The sequence below is a fragment of the Pteronotus mesoamericanus genome, unplaced genomic scaffold (assembly GCF_021234165.1).
Source record: "Pteronotus mesoamericanus isolate MK-2021 breed Mesoamerican mustached bat unplaced genomic scaffold, CSHL_Meso_final contig_73, whole genome shotgun sequence".
NCBI classification, from domain to species: Eukaryota; Metazoa; Chordata; class Mammalia; order Chiroptera; family Mormoopidae; genus Pteronotus; species Pteronotus mesoamericanus.
In genome coordinates this window covers 17,442,338-17,464,415 of record NW_026555245.1, presented here as the reverse complement: position 1 = coordinate 17,464,415, position 22,078 = coordinate 17,442,338, and the positions used below count along the sequence as shown (strand labels likewise).

General features: G+C 40.4%; 1 protein-coding gene across 1 annotated transcript in view; it reads right to left on the bottom strand.

The window, feature by feature from the left end:
- Positions 1–22,078, bottom strand: part of KANK1 (KN motif and ankyrin repeat domains 1) — a 189,513-nt gene that overhangs the window by 117,406 nt on the left and 50,029 nt on the right. Inside the window, exon 2 of the mRNA XM_054583057.1 lies at positions 4,716–4,841. The gene's annotated coding sequence lies outside the window, so the exon portion shown is untranslated. The remainder of the gene's footprint in view (positions 1–4,715; positions 4,842–22,078) is intronic.

Sequence of the window (22,078 nt, the reverse complement as noted above, 5' to 3'; positions counted from 1 at the left end):
AGTACTTCTTATGTCACCCAGTGAAAAACATTTTGCTAAATGTACACCCTCATGAACTCAGAAGAATTTTCTTCTTTCCCGTTCCACTGGCTCCCCTTTTAAGGCTTCATTTTTTCTTCTGTAGTGGGAAAATCATCATCAGGTTACACCATGTTCCCGATCGTGCGCGAGCCCTGCCCTCCAGAAGATTACATCCAGTGCTTCACACAGACTAAGCAGGACTTGGTGTCTAAAGGCCTGGGAAGATGGCACGTAGTGACCTCTCTAAGAGGCTGCCAGCCAGAAAACAAAGGCTTCAAGTATGTTCAAAGCCCACTGATGTGTAAAACAAAGTCGGTTTATGACACTGTCCAAAAAAGCATGGACGAGCACGCGAGAGAGAGAGAGAGAGAGAGAGAGAGAGAAAGGGAAAGCATATAATATATAGTACAGGGTGGTGTAAAAGTAGGTTTACAATTGTTCACATAGAAAATAATACAATAATTAGTAAACAGTAATATAAGAATAAACTGGGTTTTGTATACTCACAACTGTAAACCTACTTTTGCCCCACCCCCCATATTTACTAAGCACAAAAAAGTCTACAAGAATATATAATAAACTCAGCAGTGATTATATTAAGGGGTTGACCAGAAAGTAAGATGCAAGAGTCACCTTTTTTCTGTATATATCTTTTATGGCTAGAATGTGTCACAATGGGCATGTATTATTTTTGTCATTAATTTTAACTTCTAAAGTTAAAATATGGAAAAGAATGGTGACCAAGTTTTCCAAACTACAATAAATGGTCTGTGCCAAAGGATTTTTGTCCCTCAACTAAACACAAGAAGCAGTTAAGGAAAAGTAATATAGTCATTGAAATGTTGAAGTTTCTAGGTTTCAATCATTTTTTAAAGATTTTTATTTAGGGTCTGGCTGGTGTGCCTCAGTTGTTGAAGTGTCACCCAGTAACCAAAAGGCTGCAGGTTCAATTCCCAGTTAGGGCACATACCTAGGTTGTAGGTTTGATTCCCAGTCAGGGCGCCTATGAAAAGGCAACCAATCAATGATTCTCTCACCTCTCATCTCTCTCTCTCTCTCTCTCTCTCTCTCTCAAGCAATGAAAAAATGTCCTTGGGTGAGAATTTTCTTAAAAGTGTTTGTAAAGATTTTATTATTTATTTTTAGAGAGAGGGGAAGGAAGAAAAGAGAAAGAGAGAGAGAAACATTGATGTGCAAGAAACATCAATCAGTTGCCCTTCGCACGCCCCGACCCAGGGACCTGGCCCACAACCCAGGCATGTGCCCTGACCAGGAATGGAACCTTGGACCTTTAGGTTTGTAGACAACACCCAACCTACTGGGCCATACCAGCTGGGGTTCAATAGTTTTTGAAAAAGGACAGACAGAATATCTAAAATAAGATTGTCTAAAATATCCGGCTGGTTTTACAGCATTAAGTATTGAGCAGATGAGAAAAAGTCCCGAGGTGGTAACGTTCGGTCTTCCTTTAGAAAGCTCGGCCGTGGTAGCGGACCCTAGGAGTATCCTTCTGGGAACCGGGGAACATGCTCATGAGGAATTTGACTCACCTAGATGAAGAGTTTCTGCACTGACATTTTGCAAAAGAATTGCCCAAGGAGAGAAAAGCAAAAGAAAGATCAAAGTTCCAAAGGACTGTAATTTGGGTTGAGCCTTCTTTAAAAGAAATTACAAACACTGCAATTGGCTACTCATTTGGGAAAAAATTAGTTTTCATTCACATCTCAAATCACGCTTCAAACAAGGTTTCATACCGATGAAATATTTGATAACGTGAAATGAAACCATCAAACTACAGCAAGAAAACGGAGGTAGAATTTCTCTGCAATCTTGTGGTAGGTTAATATTCGTTCATTCTTTCTAGAAACACTATATGCTAAGCAGCAGAGACCTAGCCGTGGGCAACACAATCACAGTCCCCATTTCTGTGGAGTCACAGGCTAGAGCAGGAAACAGAAAAAGGAAATAAAAATAACTGCATACCGAGACATGCTGCAGGGGATGAGCAAGAGAATATTGGAGAGAATAACCAATGTTGGATGGCTCTCTGACTGAGGTGAGATTTAACCTGACACCTGAAAAATGACAATCTTGATAACAGCTAAGCACAGATGTGCACTTCTTTGCACAGAGTAGTTTTCTGTGAGCTTTGCATGAATTAACCCACTTAGACCTCCCAAGAACTCTGGAAAAGGTACTATTGTGATTACAATTCTTATGTTTCAGGTAAGGTAGAGGTGCGGGAACCTGCCCAAGGATACAGAGCTAGTAAATGAGGAAGCCAAGTGAACCCGAGCAGCCTGCTCCAGGGCTCCCTGGGAACTGCCTCCCTGAAAGGGAAGGAGTCAGCCATAAAGAAGGTGTGTGCGCACATGTGTGCAAGCACACACATGCACAGGCACACGTTCTGAGCAAAGGAACAGCACCTGCAGAATCCTGGGGGCAAGAAAGAGGTTGGCATGTATCTTGAATTGAAAAGAGGCCAGTGGGGATGGAACATAGTGTTCTAGAGTGAGTGACAGAGTGAGGCTGGAGAGCAGGCAAAGCCAGATCATGCCTGGCCTTGCCGGCCATGGTAGGGAGAATGTCATGTGGGCTCAGGCAGGAGTGTGCCAAGACGTGACTGCACATCAAAGAGATCACTCTGCTAGGTGAAGAGCAGATTCGGGGGAATACTATAGAGGCATTCCTGATTCCTCATTAGTCTATGTAGAAACTGTAGGGAGATTAGACTTCTAGACCTGGGTATCTACACCTGCACCTCCTCGGTTCATCATTGTCTTGAGGCATCAAGAGTGTGGACTTGACAGCCAGCCAGCCTAGAGTGCACACCCCACTCTGCCACTGACCATTTCTGTGCCCTTAGGGATGAGCAAGTCACTGAATTCCTCCCAGTCAACTTTCTCCTCTGTAAAATGAGGTTAATAACTGCTGCTCCGCCTCCCTCAAAGCTGTGCTGTGAGGATCGGACACCATAATGCGAGAGAAAGTGCTCTGTGAGATTATAAAGCACTTTAACATTCTAGTTATTCCTGTTACTACTGTTTCCTGATTCATTATCCTTGACCTCTCAGCATCAACTCAGGCAGGGACGATTATCTGTGACCTGTGTTAATACTAACAATACTACAATGGCAGAGCTTTGGTTTCTACAAATTTGGTAATCATATTTCATTCAAACCAAGCGTAACCTCTGGTTTTTTAATTATATGAGCATGAACTTCTGGAAGACAATCATGGTAGCAAACAATGAATGAGCATGTAGCAAGAATCAAGGACTATTCTAAAGTACTTTACATCAACTCTCATCTAGCACCACTACAAGAGAGGTTTGATTTTTATTATCATTTTATTGATGGGGAAATTGAGGCAGAGTAGTACAGCCATGATTTGAACCCAGCCATCAAACTCTAGAGCCCATTGTCCTACAATTCCCTTTGTGACAAAGTGAAGTCTAGAGTGGAGAGAAAGGAACCAGTCAGGAGACCACTGCTCTAGAGTATTAGAGGCAAGAATATGGACCTGAACAAGGGCACCTAGAATCTTTTTAAAAGGCTAAAAAAGTAGCCAAATTGCTAACTACCAATATTGCTGAGGGCTTGGGGCATCAGGCATTGGCATATACTGCTAGGGAGACTATGAACCGCTACGCCCTTCTGAGAAGACAATTGGCAGAGTGTACCAAAACCTCGACAGTGAAGTCCCACATGCCCACTGATGCAACAGTGCTGCTTGTAGTACTTTGTCTTAGGCAAATTGTGGATGTGCATAAAAGATGTTCATTGCAATGTTATTTCTAAAAGTAAATATAGAAAAACAAATAAATGTCCAACAAAAGGAGATGGGGTGGAGAAACCACTGCACTCCCACGTAAGTGAACATGGTGAAATCATTTAAAATGATGCTATAGCAAAAAGGAAACAGGCGTCTTGTTAAGGAAAAGAAGTGTGTAAAAAACTCCCATGGTCTAGGCTTTGGTCACTGACTACTTCAAGTTCTGAGTGGGTTCACCGGCTGCGTGAGCAGGGGCAAGTCATGTGATTTCTCTGAACCCCAATTCTGTTATGTTTAAATGGGGATAGGAAATGTACCATCCTCGCAGGGTAGTGAGAATTAATGTACGTAAAATGCTCGCTACAGAGCCTGGCACCGAGGCTTGTGATGTTGCTCATTCCCAAACACCTAGCAAATTAACACACACATATTGTTACAAATACTGCAGATGATGCAGCACCGTTTTAACACTGATTATCTCTGGATATGGAGCGCCAGATTTTTTTTTTCTTTTAAATTCTCTGAACTTTCTAGATTTTCTTTACTTGAATAAAGCCAGTGATATAGTAATATTTAAGTATCTCCATTTTTTTCCAAGTAGCCTTAATAATACTCCTTTCAATCTATTGATTTTCTCTAGCATACATATTGTGTTTATGGAAATGGGATATTTTATTGACTTTATAAAGAGTAATACATTTTCCCCTTTATTCTACAGAGTCAAACAGCTTGCTCATATTTCATCCTATAAATGTCTTTTCTGCACCCATATATACATTTGCAGATTAGGAGCACTCTGAGGGATTACTGGAGCACAAAAGGTAGGGGAGGAATGGATTAATGTCTCTTAAAAAGCCAACGTAAAAAGAGACAGGCATGACAACTTCATGATAGGTATGCAGGAAAAAAGTATACCTTACCTCAATTATGTATGGCCAGGAATTACTGCAATAAATATTTCAGCTCCATGGACAACTTCCTAGTGGGCTCAAAAGATGGAAGTAATTCAATAATTCAGCAGTCCATCCAGCACAGCGACAATCATTCTGAAAGACAAAAGAATCTCACTGAGGGAAATGTGATGGAGAAATATTCCTTTCTAGGCTTGAGACCTGCAGGAAAGAGGAACTGATTGAGACAGCCATGCAGTGCAGGAGTCCACGTCCAGCTAAGCCGTTTTCCTGTTGGAGAGGAAGGGGACAGGCCGGAGTGGAAGACAACCTGGGATGGCATGCAAATGCAAATCTCCTTTGCTGTAGGTAAAAGCAAGTCGCTTGCTCTTGGGGTGTCTCTCTCACCATCACGTCAAAGAAAAGGGCGGGCCCCTCACAGCCTTTCCCTTGCCCTTCCACTGCTGTTCTGCACATGCACCTCAGAAGCTCATGCATACTGTCGATTTTTATCTTTGAGCATCTGTTACTTCAGTCGGACCACTCCATTGAGAAATGCATGGTTGGCTTTTCTCGTAAAACTAGCTCCACTGAAGATTTTCTCCTTAAATGGCAGCCCCTTGGGATTAAAATCGTGGGATTATTGTCAAGTCATCCCTCCCTCCCCATCATCCTTCATTCCAAGATCAGGCCACCACAACTTTTCCTTGTATGTCCTACCACTTTCCACCTCTTCTTTTTCACTCCAATCCACCACCATTACCAAATTCTTTGACACCCTTACCTGTTTCTAACAACAGGCTCTGAGCTGGTCTCTCTCTGCAGATCGCCACCGATCTACTCTCTCTTACAGAACAATTGCTTTCATCCTACTACCTGTATAACCTTGAGCAGGTTCCCTCTCTCCTGGGCCTCAGTTCCCTTTCCTATAAAATGGAGAATTGGTTTCAATGTTCTCCATCCTCACTGTGCTTTAAGTCAGATCTCCCTGGGCTTGGATCCTGGCCCAGGCACTCTGCACATCTTGCCAAATTGTATTTCCTCAGAACTCAGTGTGTTATATATAAAATGGGAATAATAGCATCTGCCCTTAACATTGCTGTAAAAATAAAAACTATGAGATCTTGCACCTGACATACAGCAGGTACTCAACAAATAGTCATTCCCACCTTACAGGATTATCTCCAACTCTGAAGTTCTCTGTTCTAATTTCCAAGTCTAGCATTCTGCTATTTCCTTATCTATGGTGGTAATACATTTCTCTTCCATAAGAACAACAACAACAAAAAAACAGCAAACAAAAAAAATTTCCGCTACTAACTTTCATGTTCTTCCAGTCTAGATCTACTTTATCTTATCTTCTTCCAATTTCCAACAAAGACCTTCTGTTTTAATCAGATAAGTTTTATGTTCCAAAGAATGTACACACTCTCCCTTCAGGCCTACCATTCCCTGTGCGAAGTCCAGCTTTTCCTACCCCTTCTGGCGAGACGCAGCTCCAGTCCGTGGTCCTGGCAGTGCCCACCTTTCAGACAATTAGTCCTCACACAGTGGGGGTTAACTGTACTGTCCACTGTTTTGCATTTATTCAGCTTAGTTGTCCAGCTGGAACGGAACTATGCTGATTATTTTTAGTTAGTTTCTCCCTTCAGCATGGACAATTTTAGAGTTTTTACAAATCCAGTATTTTTTGCATCAGCTCAGCAAATGCTTTTTGAAATTTATAAGCTTTTGTGTCTTGAGGTTAAGAGTCTCTTATTAACTCCACCATTGTCTTTTCTCTTTAAAAAAATTTATCATGGTAAAATACACGCAACATAAAATTTAACATCTTAACCATTTTTAAAATACACAGTTCAGTGGTATACACTCCATTGTTGTGCAACCAAGTTCACACAAGAAACTTCTCCCACTATCAAGGGCGGAGCCTCACAGGTAATCGAGGGGCTCCTCTGTGGAGCCAGGAGGGCTCACATACGTCCGCTGCGTGTGCAGATCTCGTGTTAAAGTGAACGTGTTCTAATTTCAAAAAAACGTTTTATGACCCAACTCCCAGCAACAACAGGGATGACTCACGGTGGGGAAAGGCTGTTTCCTAGACTTTTACCTCTAAAAAGTTAGTTGCCGCCTCAAGACTAAATGAAAATTTGAAGGAAAATGAGTAGAAGACCCAGTGAAGGCTGAAGGGAGACAGAGGAAGAGCGGATAAAGGAGGATGGGGTGGGGGGAGGGGTTGCAGGAGGAGGAAAATAACCTTGAGAGTCGAGAGGCACAGCAGCCTGAAGGAAGATGAGTGAGGTCAAATGCTGTGAATGGGGACTGAAAAGATATCACTGGACTTAACAATTAGTAAGGAGGTCACTGGTGACACCTGAGGGCAATTTTCAATGCTGCTGGTACGGGATGTAGACTGCAGGGGACTGAGGAGAAACTGGAAGAGCAACCTGAAGACAAACAGAGACGAAACACAATGCAACACACAGATCATGTATCATAAAATATACGCTTGAAATTTATATGACCCTATGAACCAGTCTCATTGCCAATAAATTTAATAAACAAAGTAACAAAACAAAATTAACAAACTGTGGTAAGGAAGCCAAAAAGTTTGCGCTGGTCCTTTTCTACCCTGAAGTTTACCTGACTGAACAGCCCAATAAAAACATTGTCTCACCGTTCCCTGCTCCTCACCTCTCCATGCACATGGAGCTCAAGTAAAAATAAGTGACTGCTCACCCTGCAGCCTCTCTCTCCCAACACCACCCTGTGCGCCTGATTTTTGTTCTCCAAGAAACCTTACAGAACTATTCAATGGCTATATGCTATCAAGTCTAAACATCTAAATTACATTTTCCTGCTTTAGGTAAATGACAATTATTCATTTAACAGAGAAAAAAGAAAAAACACTAAAATATGTCTGATCAACAGAGCAAAAGTCCAGATTCAGGTCAGATATTACCACCTGTGGGTAATCTAAATTATGCTAAATTATCCAAAAGATAACTTGAAACATTTTTTCTTCTTTCAAAGCAGTGCTTGCTTTTTACTGTAAGTTTAGAAAAATCAAATAGAAATTAAAAAGTAAAGCATATTAGCATTTTTTAAATCTCCTTCCACTTTGGTATGTATGCATGACACATTTATAAACCCAATACACAAATGTGTAAGCATATATAATTTTTATTAGAAGTGAATCATTTGACATTATTTGAAACCTGCTTTTTTCATTTATTCTGACCGAAGTATTGTGTCACTTCATAGTCTACTATACCTTTATTTTCAATGACTGTCCAAGAATCCATTTTAATAAATCCCATTGAAGCATTTAGGTCATCTACATCTACAATTTTTGACTATATAGATAATAGTGAGATGGATATCCTCGAACACACCATTAAGTATTTGCTAGAAATAGTCATGGGTCAGATGTATGGAAAGTATGTGGGCTTCATTATTTTTTTATCTATCCTATTAGATTTTAAAAGTTCATTTTCATTAGCATATCTGAGGTTGAACATTTTTTACTTGTTGCACTTTTTGTGTATGTCCTTTATTTTTCTGTTAGAATGGTCATCTTATTTGTAGTACATCTTTGTCTTTCAGGGATATAATTAACTTGGTATCCTAATAATAGCGAAAACAGGGCGTATTCATCCGGAACCTTTGGCTTCCACAAGGAACAAAACCCACTCAAGCCTATCAGAGTCATAGAGGACCCTTACCATAAGGATACAGAGGTATCCTTGTATCAGGATACAATATACAAACTTTGTCCTATGTGTTGCAAATAGTTTCCTCAGTTTTTAAAATTTTATCTCTAAAATGGAAATACCAGTACTTCACTGGTCTACTCTGAGGGTCAAAGAAAATGCAGGAAAAGTCATGAGTGGAAGTCGTCACAAAGTACTTAATAAGATACCTTACAATGAACCCGTTAGACAGATGTTATCATTCCTCTATTACAGGTAAAAGGTAATGGGATCCACAGTTAGTAAATTTATAATTATATTTTTATTTTACAAATAAGCTTTGTATTGATCGTTAAAAAGACCTGGTAACAGAATTATTCCCAGCTGTGTTTTTAGCAACATTTCTTTCTAACAGCAATCCCAGGGACTACTCCACGCTCTCTTCCAACAGTAAACCAGGTGACCAGCTTCTGCACCGGCCATTCTTTTAAATTTCACGTTAGTATACTCTCTCCTTTTCCCTCCTCTGTGATGTGTCTTCACTGTTAAGTGCCATTCTGGCAACGAGATAAATATTTATGTTTAGGAAACAGAGCCATTTTATCAGTCACTATAAACTTAACCCCATGACAGGTACTTGACTTTCTAACACTCCAAATACCCTTAAAGGTTCTTCAGCGGTTTATACCTTGGCGCTGTCTGTAGTAACCATATACACTCAAACCGAAGCTTTTGTCAGGGGTGAAGCAGCACTCTGCTGTATAAATATTTTATGTACTGCCTGTGCTGAAATTCTAGATGAACAGGCATTCACAGATCCTCCGTAAACATGCCGGTTGCCCAGTTAGCACGTTTTAGAATTCATGCTGTGTGCAAGCTTCACCATCTTGACTCCTGTTCCAGCTGCAGACGTTTTATTAAATCACAGTATGATAGTGAAACTCCAGGAGTTAGAGTGCTCTGCTCTCAGTCCCTCCCCTTGGAAAGGCTTGTCATCTTAGTGATGGAATTTTTAGCATAGTTGGGCCTACGTTTAAAAAAAAAAAGTTACATATTATACAGGGGTGAGGGAAAACAGTTGTCTAGAGAGCTATCAGTTCTCTGACAGGTAACAGTAGGATTTGGAATAATTTTCCCCATGAACATCCAAGTACAATTTCTTAAAATGGAAAAGAATAATCTAACTTGGTAATGGATATTTCCAATTGTCATACTTAATTTTTCTTTAAAAACTTGCACTAATGTTGTAACAATGCTAGATTTATACATCTATGTATTTTTTTTTTTAAAAAAATCAACAATGATATATACTCTTAAAGTGTGATATGGTCCCAGGGAAAACATAAATAATATGTTAATTTTTAAACATTTGTATAGAGGGCTCAAGAGTTTTTCTCCTTTAGGATGAAATCAACCAGACATAGCTGACTGACTGCTAGCCATGTAAACTATGCTGCTAATACTCATTATTTATTTCCCCCTCAACTGCTTAGCAAAGACTGAAAAAAAAAAAAAAGACCACACTTGAGAGATTATAAAGGGAATAAAGGGCACTCAGTCACCCAAAGACACTTCCTTGCTTGCTATCTAGATATATTAAGTAGGAAGGCTATTTCCACTTAAAGCAAAGAAAACAAAGGTCAATGCTTTTTTTTTTTTTCCTTTAAATGATCAGATCAGAAAATGATTTCTTCTCTGATGGGGTTACCATTTGGCTTGCTCTGCCCCTTAAACCATGAGCCCCAGGATGGAAAGTTCTGTATTCTCCAGTGCTTCTCCTCATTCTGTTCCCTGGGGAGGAAGTGACCACATCTGGAGGTGCCCTGGGATGAGGGAGCAGGCGGACATTCTGCAGGACAGTCAGCAGTCCGTCAGTGCTCAGTTGGGTGCTTTGGAAGATGCCATAATGAACGTCAGGGTGCTCTTTATCCCCAAAGTTTAAATAAGAAATATCTTTACTTTTCCAGAGAATTATTTATAAAAGGTACTGATAAAACACACAGAGACACTCACACATACTCCTCATGCCTAAAACCAGTGGTTCTACAATGTCAGCATAAACTGCAACCATCTTAAGGGCTTACACGTTGCTGGCTTCAGAGTTTCGGATTCAGTAGGTCTGGAGTGGAGCCTGAGAACGTGCATTTCTACTAAGTTCCCCGTTTCTGCTGCTGGTGATCAGGGGGCCGCATTTTGAGAACCAAAAGCCTTATAAAACAGAAACAACAATCTGACGGGCAAGCAGGAGCTCACCTTAGATAAGGGAATTTAATGCTTTATGAGAAAGACAAGGTCCTGCTCCCACTCTCCCATACGCCTGAAACAAAATTACTATTCCAGAAAGACCCACCAAGTTTAGCAGGGAGCTTCCTAGCTGCACGAACACAAACTGTACGCCCCAGGGGCCAAGGACAGCTCCCAAGATGAAACGGAGTATCAACTGTCAGTGATTATCAGTCAAAGAACCAAAAGAGATGGCACAGACTGCTGTTGGTATTGACTGCAAGGAGAAAATGATGAATGAGGCACCAAGGAGCACACTAATGGCACACAGTCACTTGGGGAGAGGCCTGAAGGCAGGAGAGCCGTGGACAGCCAGACCCCGTTCCCGGCATAGCAGAGGCAACTCAGAAATTAGTCCCTCTCCTGATTCCTTACCCGTCTTCTCTCTGCACCCTGAAAAGTCAGGTCCTGGGGGCCCCAACGGGGCTGCCCACTGCTTCCTCCCTGCATCCCCTCAGCAACCCAAAGCACTTAAACTACATCAACAGTTGTAGGAAGATTGTATAAAGCCAGTGATTCTCAAACTTTAGAGAGCATCACAAATCTGTGGAGGGCTTTTTTTTTTTTTTTTTTTTTAAACAAATTGTTGTCCTCCTTAGCCTAATACAATAATTCTCAGTAAGGCCTAAAAATTTAAATTTCTAACAAGCTTTCAGATGATGAATGGTACTGGCCCAGGCACTATAGTTTGAGAACCATTCATTAAGCTTATCCTTTGTTATTATCTGGAATACTATCTTCTCCAATTAATTTATTGCATAATACAGAAGGCGCTTAGTACAAGATGAAGAATGTGGCTTTTGTTATCAAACATGTGACTTACCTCAGGCAAGTGCTGTACTAACTTTCTCTTGTGTTTTTCACTTTCCATACGTTAACTGCGAATACCTGCGCCCATAACATTGAAAATCTAATCTGAGTTCATTACTTTGTAATTTTAAAGATGCTACCAAATTATCAGCTGCTACCTTGTCTTTTAGAATATTGTTCATTTCCTGAATCAAAATAATTTGTAACATTTAAAACAAGTACCAGAGACCTCTCATCTACCAGGCAAGATAGGAGAAAACTTTAAATTTAAAAAAAAAAAGATAAAGCCTAGCAAATGTTAGCCTTCTCAAAATTATAAATAATCTGAAAAGATGCATTGATTCTTTCCTGTGAAAAAAATTTAATCAAATTCTACTGTGTGTGTAAAGACAGAACACACACAGGTTTCAATTTAAAAAAACATATACACTTTCAGAAGACAGTAGTAGTATTTTCAATAACAAATTACAAAACAAAGGCTCCTTCCCTTTTGAGGAAGGAATGGCACAGGTGCTCATTTCAATATTAACAATCACGTAAACGTCACATGTCATTCTAGGGAAGAAAGAGAAGGAACAGAGGCCGGCTTCCCCAGGATGCCCCAGCCAGCTGGGTCAAGCAATAAAGTATGCCAAGGAAATGTTCTCTCAAACCTCATTAATTATCAGCGCGCGGGCTCTGGATTTCAGCACAGACAGCTGGTGCCCTGCCCAGTCACCATCCTACTGCTCCTTAGCCTTTATGGAATGTTACAGATACAGAACTTCTGTCACCTTCCCCAAAGGAGGAACAGGTTTGAGGTGAGCCACTCAAATTACTGCAGCCCAAGGGCCAAGGCCAGTGGTAGTGATGCTAGTGAGGCATCAGAGATTCCCACTTCTGTCGAACAAGATGACTCCTTCCACTATCAAGATAAACCGAGGTTACTATGGCAAAGACCCAGGAAGCACAGAGCAGAGATAGATGAGCAGAGTCCCATTAATCCTCCTGCCTGACCCCTCCAAGCAACTCCTAGCTTTCTCCTCTGAGCCTCCAATGGAAACTAGATTCTATTACAAAGGCAAAAAGTGCATTGTTCATCTATTGTTAACCCAGGCTGATATTAAACATTCTCAAAAGGTGTATGTATTTTCCTCACCTTGTAACGGAGGAAGACTGATATTTCTGCATCAACCATTCTTACAAGGAATTAATTCCTGTCTCTGCATTTTTAAAGCAAATATCAAATGACAGAGAGGAGTGAGGGGAGAGGGGTGAGTTAGAAAACACTGTCAACCGTTTTCGTATTTTCTTTAAAATAAGAAGAAAACAATGTCTTTGACTTCTCTAATCCCTGTTACCCTCAAAACCTTCCCATTGAGTGAGCATATGTACTGTGTGGCTGTCACATTCAAAATGACTGAGTAGAGCAGTGATTCTGCATCAAATTTTGTGTTAAGCTTGATCATTCCTCCATGGAAACTATTTGGATGATTCAGAAGGCCGCAACTATGGGCCACTGGTGATTGGCAGCTTCATCATGACAAGGTGCCTGCTCATGCATCACATCTTGTGTGGAGTTTTCTGAAGAAACATCAAATCACTCAGGTGACTCAGGCCCCCAGCAGTCCAGATTTGGTGCCTTCTGGCTTTCCCCAAAACCAAAATCACCTTTGAGTCCTAGCTGGTGTGGCTCAGTGGACTGAGTGCTCGCCTGCAAACCAAAGGGTCACCGGTTCAATTCCCAGTCAGGGCACATGTCTGGATTGCAGGCCAGGTCCCCAGTATGGGGCATGCAAGAAGCAACCACACATTTATGTTTCTCTCCCTCTCTCCTTCCCTCCCCCTCTGTCTAAAAATAAATAAATTAAATAAATAAATAAAATCACCTTTGAAAGGGAAGAGATTTCAGACTGTCAGTGAGATTCAGGAAAATATGACAGGGCAGCTGATGGCAACTGGGAGAACTCTGTGAGGTCCCAAGGTACCTACTTTTAAGGGAACTAAGGTATCATTGTTCTATGTACAATGTTACTTGTATCTTCTTCAAGAAATGGCTGTTTTTCATATTACATGGTTAGATACCTTCTGGACAGACCTTGCATACTGTGGTAATGTTTAACAAGATGGGAAAGGATGAAAAAGTTCAAAAGAGATCTGTCACTTTATACAACCTTACCATGTCCCTGATCGAAAAGAAATCATATTTCAAAAATTCTCTAATAGTAAGACAGAATGATAGGAAGATCATTCTGTCAGAAACAGCCATTGTTACCTCATCAATTAAAATATACTGAGGGAGACTTCTGGTCAAGATGGAGGAATAGGTAAACACACCTTGCCTCCTTAAACAACTACAGAAAAAATTACAACTAGACTACAAAACAAATAACACCCAGAATAATCAGAAAATCGAGCGGTACGGAAGTCTGACAACCAAGGATTTAAAGAAGCCATATTCATCCAGACGGGTAGAAGGGGCAGAGGTGCACAGAGAAGTAGAGAGGCATGCAGAGGCGCTGCTGAGAGCATGGAGTGACACAGAGAGGCATGGAGATGTGGAACGGGCACTCCCACATCCATGTGTGGTGGATAAAAATCAGGAGGGATGTCTCGCAATTTGAGTGATCCCAGCCCCAGACAAGATGGTCCAGCACCAGGAAGATAAGCCCCCATAACTTCTGGCTGTAAAATCCAGTGGGAGTTGGGGCAGAAGAAACTGTGGGATTCTTAGGAGACTCTTAAAGGGCCTGCAACAGGCTTTGGATTTTCACTTCCCCTGGGGTTCAGCACCAGGGCATCAGCCTGAAGGACACCAGCGGCATACACGGAGAATCTGAAATGGTAAGCATCGGGGTCAGTGCAGGGAGACAAGATTCCTCCCGGGCAAAACTGCAGAGGCCAGGCAGCGGCACTGTCCCCTCTCTGAGCCTTGACCACACAGGGCCACCGAGTGGTAACACAGGTTGTCCCTCCCTGGCGATTACCTATGGCTCTGCTCCATTAAACTTACAGGTGTGCTTTTCTACAACGGGCCACGCTATTTGGACGGAGACTCAAAGCAGCTCTACCTAATACACAGAAAACAAACCTAGGGAGGCTGACAAAATGAGGAGATAAAGAAATATGGCCCAAATGAAAGAACAGAATAAAATTCCAGAAAAAGAACTAAATGAAATGGAGATAAGCAACCTATTAGATGCAGAGTTTAAAACATGCTTATCAGGATGCTCAAGGAACTCACTGGGTACTTCAACTGTATAAAAACAACCCAGGCAGAAATAAAGATTAGATTAAGTTAAATAAAGAAAAATCTACAGGGAACCAACAGTGGAGGGGATGAAGCTGGAAATCAAATCAATCATTTGGAACATAAGTAAGGAAAAAGCATTCAATCAGAAAAGCAAGAAGAAAAAGGAATTCAAAAAAGTGACAATAGGATAAGGAGCCTCTGGGACATCTACAAACGTACCAACACCCAAATCATAGGGGTTTCAGAAGAAGAAGACAAAGAGCAAGAAATTGAAAATGTATTTAAAAAAATAATGAAAGAATACTTCCCTAATTTGGTGAAGGAAATAGACATACAAGTCCAGGAAGCACAGAGAGTCCCAAACAAGATGGACCCAAAGAGGACCACACCAAGACACATCATAATTAAAATGCCAAAGTTAAAGATAGAGAGAGAATCTTAAAAGCAGAAAGATTAAAGCAGAGAGTTACCTACAAAGAAGTTCCCATAAGACCGTCAGCTGATTTCTCAAAAGAAACTTTGCAGGCTAGAAGGGACTGGCAAGAAGTATTCAAGTGATGAAAAGCTTGGACCTACAACCTAGATTACTCTGTCTAGCAAAGCTATCATTTACAATGGAAAGGCAAATAAAGTGCTTCCCCAACAAAGTAAAATTAAAGGAGTTCATCATCACCTAACCATTATTATATGAAAATGAAGATAAAAACTATGAACATTAAAATGGCAATAAATTCACAACTATCAATAATTGAATCTAAAAAACAAACTAAGCAAACATGCAAAACAGAAACAGAATCATAGGTACAGAGCTCCTTTGGATGGTTATCATCTGGGAGGGGGAAGGAGGAGAATGGGGGAAAAGGTGCAGGAATTAAGAAGCATAATTGGGAGGTATAAAACAGACAGGGGTATGTTAAGAACAGTATGGGAAATGGAAAAGCCAAAGAACTTATATGCATGACCCATGGACATGAACTAAGGGGGGTATTGCTGGAGGAAATGGGGGTACTGGACGGAGGTGGAGCAAAGGGGAAAATTGGGACAACTGTAATAGCACAATCAATAAGGTATATTTTAAAAAACATACTGAGGCAAAGAATGCACTGGCATATTAAAAATTCCTGCTTGACATATATGTCCTTTAAAACATACATATGTATATATAGACACACATATACATGTACTTGTAACCACTACTAATTGCAAATACAAGCTAGAGATGTATAAGTGGAGGGAAAACATTGACTTTCCAGTTTCAACTTGTTTTAAACTGAAATACCTGACGAAAGAAAAACGGACATGTCCTCCCAGCGACCTCCTGGGTGGAATGCAAACACACATGCTCCCAAGGTGTGCTGTGCCTACACCCACAGGTAAACTGGGAAGAGTATCTCGAGGTGAATTTAGGATGTGATTTTATGAGCCAAGAAGCTTAAGACCAAACTCTGGGTCCTGACCAAACACTTTCCTATAAACCCATTGTTTCTTCTCTGAATAATCTGTCTACTGCCTTTTAATCATGTCTTGCTCTACTACATGTGATCTCCTTTACTAAATTTGAACAAGCAAGACATTCCTGACTAAGGCTTTTTATTTTATTATATTTTTCTACGTTGGGTGTTCAAAATTTTCATTTAAGAAGGGCTCTAACTTTAGGACAAATCCATTGACATGTGTTGGGGGGTGCGGGGCGGGGGAACGGACTGACGGACACTTTGTAACTTCTCCATTACCACAACCTCTAGCAATTGTCAACAATCCCTCTGGTGAAGGTTTTCTCTGGCTCTGGAGAGCACACAGCTGTATCAAGTATCCCTGTTTGCCTTGGTAACAATGCCTTTTCTTGTGGAGAAGACACATGACACCACCTTGTCACACAAACACCCCAAGAAGAGTGGGTCCAGGAGGGAGCCCTGCAGCCGGGTGGAGGAGCACAGAACCACCCACCCCCCAGGGGGGCTGGGCTATGGGGCGACCGCACCATGGGGGTGAACACGGGTCCCATTTTTAAATGAAATCAAATTGGCAAAATGCATCAAGGGCCTTTAAAGTGGTTACAGTTTTAAAAATACTATGTTAACTTCTGACCCCATAATTTTACTTCTAATAATACACACTAAGATAACAATGTTTAAAAATAAAATCCATAGATTTGGACACAAATACATTCACTGCCCAACTATTACAAGAGCAAAAGCCAGACATTTAAATTGTCATTAAATTGTTATTAAATTTTTCAGCAGATATTAAACATTTATGAAGTTTATTAAGGTGAGGAAATAATAAAGTTGTGAAAACTGGTTATGTAGTTTGAAGAGTTTATATAAAAATATGTAACTAGTTGGAAGGAAATATATCAACATTTTAATAGTGTTTGTTCTTGGTCGAAAAACAATCTTAGGAGACTGATTTTAAAACTTCTGAGGTTAAATGTGATGAAAATGAATAAGGTAATGTGTGTTAGAAAGCTCACCACCATGCCTGGCCCATAGGTGGCTAACAGAAATGTAACCTATCATCACACAAGACCACCTTCTGCCTCACACCTGATTGGCTGGTTCTATGTCTTTAGCCAAATCACAGCTTCTGAGCTTTGTTTTCCTCTCTGTAAAGTGGAATAATCATAGTTACCTCACTAGGGCATGAAGATTAAATAAAACAAAAAATAACAAAATGCTGAACTTTGGCACCCGATAAAATGTTAGGTTTCTTTCTTTCTCTCTTTAGAAGACTATACATTTATTTCACGCTGGAGAGTCTTGAGCCACTTTTAAAAATTAACTGCAAATTCAATATGCATGGCCACTTAAAGTTCTAGAACTACAGGAACATACTCCGATGAGGTCGTACTGACAAGCTCATACATTGTTCCAGGTGCCCAACAGGCTTTAAAATGTGCCAATATGGCACTGAAGTTCTACAAGGGACTTAGAGCATGCTTTCCCAAAGACAGCATTCCCATGGATGCATAAATAGCTTTCACAATCCCAAACATGTGCTTCATTTATATGGTACTGCCAAACTAGGAAATGTTGCAGGAGCTTTCCTTGTTGGCTCCACTCTATGCACAAGGGACTTAAATTAGTTGTATTCTGCACAAGAAATCTTTAAACCTATCTGCACAAGGCTGAATGGAAGCAAACATGAAACCATTCTTTCCTACTGCAAGAACTATGGGTTACACCTTTAAAGATGGCCCTGCTACTGTTTTCTCCCCAGAAGTATTGAGATAAGAAAGTAAATGGATGGGTGGGGAAGATGTAAATGGTCTCCAGCTCTCTGGTTTATTTAAATTACAAAAACTTTGCTTACTATGTTTCTTGTTGGTTTTCTTTAACCTTCACCCAAGGACAAGTTTTATTGACTTTTTCTTTTCTTTTTTAGAGAGACAGGAAAGGGGTAGGGAAGAGGGAGAGGGAGAGAGGCTGACAGAGAGAGAAGGAGAATCACTGATTAGTCGTCTCCCATACAAAACCCAACAGGGGACTGAACCTGCAACCCAGGCATGTGCCTGACTAGAGATCGAACCTGCAACATTTCGGTGTACAGGACAAGGCTCCAATCACCTGAGTCATCCATCCAGGGCTACCTAGCGGGCTTTAACAGGACATACGCATCCAAAGGAAAAACGGAGGAAGTCAGACTTCAGTGTCTCTTCTACATCCGAAGACATTTGCATAGGGTGAGGCCAGTTGCCATTCCAACCTCACTAGGCCCCTTCTCCATAAAGCTGTCCCACCCACACTCCTTGCTACCTGAGCAGCTATGTTTGCGCCAAGTGACTCTGTCTCCCACTCGTCCCGGCCACCTGTGGGGACCACAGTGAAGTACTTTCCAAGAGAAGCCAAAACCAACACTGTTTATCAAAGAGATTGACATGAGCTGAGCTGGCATAAGGTGAACAGGATCAATGAGATCCCGAGTCTCAAGAATTTGAAGTAGGCATAGAGAATGCTTAACAGTAAGGGCATCTGCAAAATGGGTGTCAGGATGCAGGAGAGGAGCCACGAAAAGTCAGAAGTGGGTGCAAGGACAGGTATGAGGAGGGCAAAAGTAGGAATGAGCAGAAGAGTAGATTGTGCCTTTTAAAATACTAGCTAATGTTAATATGAAGCCATCATGTTAATCAATACACTTTGAAACACTGCTTTTCATCTTTAGTTTAACACTGCTATTCTGTGTACTTTATATTATCAGTATAAAACAATCTGAGTACAAATCCTGAACATAGACATGCACACATATATTACTTCTGTGTGTCTATGTTGAGGACATGTGCTCAAACTGTTTTGTATAAATGGGGACATCTACTCAAAAAAGTTTAAAGATGTCTACTTTGACACATAAAGTACACACTGCATTACACTGGGAGACAGACGTGAAATCAGGATGCCAAAGAATGAGTAAAACACAGACCTGTCTTCTAGAAGCTCACAGACCATAACGTGTTATAGATAAAAGAAGAGAACCTGTGACTTTCATCAGGTCTCCAACAAATATTTATTCAGCACCTATGAGTACTCTGTACCAGTCTAGGTACTTTACATCACTTTCTAGTGACACACGGCCACTATTCATCAAGCAACCTACCAGGGTTGAATTGAATTTGCTGGGTCAGTGGTTCCTAAACATTTCTGGACCATCCACTAGTTTGAGATTCTGATAAAAAATATGGAACCTCTCCCTAGTTAAGCACACGCATATATATATACATATACACACACACACACACACACACACACACAATCACACACACACACACACACACATAATTCTGGATTTAATTTTACTGACAACTCTTACCTAAAACCCTAAGGATAAGACATTGATGGTTCTACCTCCTATTTGAAAATACAGAAAAATATATATAATCATGTGATCCTACAATGAAAGCCTGTTTGTTTCAACAATGAAAGCACTTATGAGGTTTATTCATAGGCTTATCTTTTCAATATCATATTATTAGTGGCAATGAGAGAAGTCCCATCAGAAATAAAACGGCACATTTATTCTCAAACACAATGAGTGGAACTGACAGAATATCACTCCAGTTACACAATGGCCATTCAGAGTTCTCAGTTAATAGAATATTCACAGTTTAAGACCAAACACAATGCACAAAGGACAGAAATACAGACAAAGTTTCCATATTAGGGACGTCGATAACAGAATTACCTTCCTGGCAACAGAGACTTTGATGAGGGCAGAAAAGTAACAAACAAAATTATTTTCTATAATGGTCAGTAAATAATAAAGTCTGACAAAAAATATTTCATCAGTTTGCTTTACACAACAGAGCTATAGTACAAGCTTGTTTTATCTCTTCTCAAACAATCAAAGAAAGTACTTGATTAGAAATCATCCAAAAATGCAGGCACTTGCTATCAGAGTGATTTGAGAATCCATGGATCTCGGTTTCCCATTTGTAAGATATGAATAACAGTCCTTATTCCCCAAAGATGAGAAGCACGCATTTTCAAGGGGAAAAACGTTCTATGCCAGATCAGCCTATATTACACAAATATTTTCGTTCATTCATTCAACCAACATTTCTTGAGTTGCAGATATGCACCAAACATTAAGAGCACAAATCAAGAGAAATCAGATCCAGTTTCTTTCTTGATGAAGCTTATTAGCTCCTTCATCCATTAGAAAGATTTAAGGCTGAAAGTTCCATGCACTGATAATGACAGCTAATACTCATATAGCATTTGGCAGATTTATAAAGTACTATCCTATATATCATTTTATGTAACCCTCGCAATAACGCTTTAAGAAGTATTGATTATTGATAGTGATTGATCTCCTTTTACAGGTTAAGGCTTGAGACATCGTGTGGCTTAACCCAGCACGATGATTTCAATACACCACCAGCCCTGACGATTTCAATACACCACCTCGTCCAGTGGAGTGAGGCTTTGGGTCATGAGGATAAAACATGTGCTCAATCACTTTGAGCTCTTTATTGGAAACAGCACCAAGAGCAGCGTTCTGCCTGCTCCTGTCCTCCCCAGAAGCAAAGTTTACCCAGCTCAAAGAGTATGTAGGATATGCAATTTACTTACTTAGATTGGGAAAGCTCTACTTAGATGTTATAAAATGGTTAACTTGCCAGTTGTTACATGGGATCCCAGGGCTGAATGACCTTTTCCTCTTTCTTTTTCTTGAACTACAGTTTAATTTTTTAATTAAAAAAATTGTATTTTATTTACTTTTTGAGAGAGAGAGAGAGAGAGGAAGTAGGGGGAGAGAGACAGTGACATCGATTTGTTGTTCTACTTATTTATGTATTCATTGGAAGCTTCTTGTATGTGCCTTGACCAGATTTGAACCTGCAACCCTGGCCTATTGGGATGACACTCTAACCAACTGAGCTATAGGGGCCTGACCCTGTTATTTCTATCATACATGCAACCTAACCTAATAACATGGAATGGCAGCCTGAGATATGCCTTCCTTCACTAGTTGATTTCTACAGTTTTTTAAACATAATTACTTATGTTTAAAATCTTTAAATTTCATTTTTCAATTACAGTTGACAGTCAATATTATTTTGTATTTCAGGTGTACAGCATAGTGGTCAGACATTTATATAACTTACGAAGTGATGCTCGTGGTAAGTCTAGTACCAACCTGGCACCATACGTCATTATTACAATGTCATTGACGATACTCCCTATGCTGAACTTCATATCCCTGTGACTATTTTGTGACTACCAATTTGTACTTCTTTACCCTTTCACCTTTTTCACCCAGCCCCTCAACCCCACTCTCCTCTGACAACCATCAGTCTGATCTCTCTACAGTGCTTCAGATCGTAGAAATATTCTGAATTATTTTTCCTACAGGCTTTTAACAATTAGTTTGCTACAACAGTATCACAGACATACTAAGACTGAAATGTGACATCTCAAGATAAGACAATCACCTAGTGAAAATGTTTGTGCCATTCTTGAAAGGATCTCAGATCACTGTCCAATATACAACCCAATGCCAAAATCCCTTCTACAACATGTCTGCTTTGCGGTAATGCAACTTCTTCAATATATCTGGTTCTGCTAGCAAGGGAGTTTAGCAATAAATATAAAACCCTTGAAAATATAAAAAATTTTAGCCCTGACCGGTGTGGCTCAGTCGGTAGGGTGTTGTCCCACAAGGCGAGAGTTCACCAGTTCAATTCCCAGTCAGGGCACATAAGAGAGGCAACTGATTGATGTTTCTCTCTCGCATCCTTGTTTCCCTCCCTCTCTTTCTCCTTCCCTTCTCCTCTCTCTAAAAATAAATTAATTAATTAATTAAAAGGACTAACTTTGACCTAGTCATTCCATTTCTGAAAATTTGTCCTAAAGAAATAACTTGACAAGTACACAGTGATGAAA